This window comes from Octodon degus, unplaced genomic scaffold (assembly GCF_000260255.1).
Source record: "Octodon degus isolate 3935 unplaced genomic scaffold, OctDeg1.0 scaffold00012, whole genome shotgun sequence".
Classification (NCBI taxonomy): Eukaryota; Metazoa; Chordata; class Mammalia; order Rodentia; family Octodontidae; genus Octodon; species Octodon degus.
In genome coordinates this window covers 6,741,535-6,745,351 of record NW_004524588.1, presented here as the reverse complement: position 1 = coordinate 6,745,351, position 3,817 = coordinate 6,741,535, and positions in this window count along the sequence as shown.

The following is a 3,817-nucleotide window of genomic DNA, read 5'->3' as shown; positions in this document are numbered from 1 at the left end:
CCATAATAGCATTGGGTCTTCTGTTTAACTGGCAATGTCAGAAATTATTGACCTGAGTCCCCCACAGCTTAACTTAACAGCATGGCTTTATTCATCATTTTATAACTTATGATTCTATTCAATTAATTTAACAGTGCTTTAATGATTCAATATTTATTTCTGAACAGCAATTTCAGTTATATAAGACATCATGTGGAAGATTGATCATTTCTCAGTTGTCAATTATGTTACTGTGGGTGCTCAGACCAATGAATCCTAAGACAGTGCTGAAGAGGCAAGAACTTTATGGCTGGTATGGAATGGGTGTGTTAAAAATGGGAAGGGAATTAAAGAAGACAGAGAGAGAGGTCAGATGACAGTGCAAGTCTGACGCCAAATGATGGTGACAGGAAAGGCAGGCTGGAAGGGAGAGCCAGGGCCTTCTCTATGGAATAGTCTACAGCAAGTTCAGCCAGTTTGCTGGTGAGTTGGGGAGCTAAAGGTGACTGACAAAGGATCTCTTTGTCTTAGAAAATAATCAGCCTTAATAGCTCCACTGTGTCCAGTCATCCGCAAGAAATGGCCTGTAGGTTGCGCAGATTCAGCCCAAGTGCTTAAATGACCTTAATGTCCAATGCCCAAGACCCTCATCAGTTACCTTCCCTGCAGTAGACTGTTTCTTGGTACATTTTCATGGTGTCCTTCCTACTTCCTGCTCCTGAATTGTGAACTGTCTCCTAGAGAACTCAAGCTGAGTATCTGCGGACACCCTACACTCAGTGACTTAGTACACAACAGTGAACACAGTAGTTCTGTCCTACTGCCACCAGCAAACTCTCAGACCAAGAGCAAGGTTCGCCTTTTCTACTTTGCTTCCTATATCCAAATGTCTAACGCATTCTGTCGATTAAGCCTGCATCCCACCCTTCCCTCTGCTCCTTCTGTGAGCTTTCAGTGCCACTGCTCTAGTGTAGAAGCTCATTACCATTATGGCACTTGATCTGCACTGTTGGTCTCTCCACAGGTGTTCTCCGCCTCCAGCTCTCCCCCAATTCACTGAAAATGTTGTTGCCAGGTTAATCTTTTTTGAAGGGCAGCTTTGATTATATTATTTCTCTTCTTTAAAAAGTAAACCATCAGTAGCTGCAAAATTTTTATAAAACAAACTTCTACATCCACAGCCTGTCATTCAAGGACCTCTATGACCCAGACCCAAACTAGCATTTCAATTTTATCTCCTAAAATTGCTTTTATGCTGATTGTAGTCTCTCTGAGTTACAGCAGGTATACGATTATGCTCTGAACTTTCCTACCTTCATGAATTTTCCTCCTAGATCCAGTTTTATTTTCTCAGTCTTTCTGTGTTGTTTTCACATCACCCATCACAGCCCAGCTCAAACGTTACTTTGGGATCTTGCTCCAAATCTCCTGATTGGAAATACTCTATTAGCTGAAATTTCTGGAGTATAAAATATACCTCCTGTTTTTAAAGAAATTTATGTTATTGAAGTAAGTATGCATGCACATTATCAAGCAAGTATGGAAATGGGCTTTGTGAGGAAAAAATGTCTTATTTGATTCATGTAAATATTGAATATTCTAATCAAGTAGGCAGGCATAAATTTTGAATATGCAAACGCTCTAAGCTTTAACTCTGAAAAATGAAAATTACAAATTTCAAAAGAGATGTTCTATTGCCATTGACTGTTGATCTATAGTAGGCAGCTTACCAGTAAATTCACTACAATTGCACATCACATAATACAGTGAGGCAAATGCCACTGCTTATGGCAGTGAGTACTTTAAATTCCAAGCACACTATAAAATAAATGTGGCCAAGTCACTGTACAGATAACCAAAGTACACATAGGAAAAATATGGCATTCAGAACCAGAGCAAAATATATAGCATAGTAAGATAGATGAACAAATTTCAATATGTTTACACATGAACCAAATAGATGATAAATATTAACATCTAACAAGAAAACTGTTTCCTGGCCAGCTTTTTTTTTTTATTGCTGTAACTGAATACCTGATGGAAACAACTTAAAGGAGAAAAGGTTGATCGTGGCTCATGGTTTCAGAGGTTTCAGTACATGGGCAGCTGGCTCTCAGGTGGAAACATCATGATGGAAGGGTCTGGGGGAGGAAAGGAACCTAGCAGAGGGCAGCCAGGAAACAGAGTTGAGAAAGAAAAAACAGAAAGGAATGGACCAGAAATCATATACACCTATACCCTTCAAAGGCCTGCCCCCAGAGACCTACTTTCTCCAAATGGGTCCCACTTTCTAATAACTCTTAAGGTTATGAACTCATCCCAGTATTACATTCCAATTACCTGGCTAGGTCCCACCTCTGAACGTTACTGTTCTGGAGATTATATGTCTTTGGGATGATGCTTCATAAACTGTAACAAAAAGTGCAGGAGTAAATAAATACATTAGCATATACTTGTTACAGCAATGCCACTGTTGCATTTAGTTATGTTCATGTTAGTAATAAATTCAAATATGGAATGTTTGAAGAGTAACACAAACACTTATTTTAGATCAGCTTTGTGGTCTGTGGTTCTTCACTTTTACTAAGAAAAACACTGATAGGATGCAAAGGAAGAACTATAATTGTTTCCCCCTTCTGTATCCCCACAGCACAGTCCAATATATCTCTTCCTCGCTGCATGGTTGCATTTCATCATGCTGGGAAGTCTCCTCTGAGCTCCACTGGGCTGAAGGATTCTGGAGAGTGGGCTGCGAATGGATCCTTTCTATCTTCACAGTTATTTGCAGATGGATACATAAAGAAAGGAATGGATGGACAGAACAAACAGGACAGAAAGAAGGACAAAGAGAGGTTGAAACAGGGGCACATGGGAGCTAAAGAAATGCAGGCTGGGAGGAAGATGTTTGAGAAAGTCACCAAGAGCAAGAAGCATTCAGGTGTATGGAGAGAGGTGAGGGAGAAGAGGCTGGTGAGGCTCCCAGAAGGCAAATGCAGAAAACGTCACAGGTCACGTTAGAGTTCAGATTTCATTGCAAAGCAAGAGGAAATAACTCAAGGAAAGGGCTCAGGAAGGCTGAGACTTGCGTATTAGATCATCTGGCAGAGTGGAGATTGGCTGGGAGCGGGGGTGGGAGAGATGGCTTGACGGGAGAGCAAGGGCGCCAGTTAGGAGGAGCCTGGTCAGTGTTGCAGACGAGACATGATTAGGGTTTGTCCTCAAGCCAACACACCAACAGGGGAACAAGGGGAGGGCTCCGGTAGACATCTGGAAGTTCTAAGCCATAGGACTAGACGATTGCTTCCCAACAGACAGAGGAAGACAGCAAGCCTTGCTTTGCACTTAGGCGTCTGAAAGGTGGTGCTGTGGGCAGTAATAAACTCTGTTTGGGAACCTGAGAGGCAGGAATATATTTAGGCCTACGAAGCAAATAGGAGAAATGCGATGTAAGAGATAAGTGAAGAACCAAAAGAAGGTTGTTTATAATACTGTACTTGAAATGTACTTTATCTTTCTGTAAGCCTGACCTACCATTCTTTTCCAATAATCACTTTATTCAATTTTTCATAATCTCTTATGTAATACTCACATAGAGGAGCCTTTCTAGAATCTTCTGTTATTTCTGCCATATAAAAGCTGCTTGATTTGACAGGTAGTCCATGAGTTTTACTGATTATACAATGTTCATTCCCATCCCTTTACCCAAGGCTTAAGATTTAGAGAGTCTTGGTGGGGGTGGGCAGCCTATAGTCTAAATTTATAGGAAATGAGTCTTTCTTTCTTTCTTTCTTTCTTTCTTTCTTTCTTTCTTTCTTTCTTTCTTTCTTTCTTTCTTTCT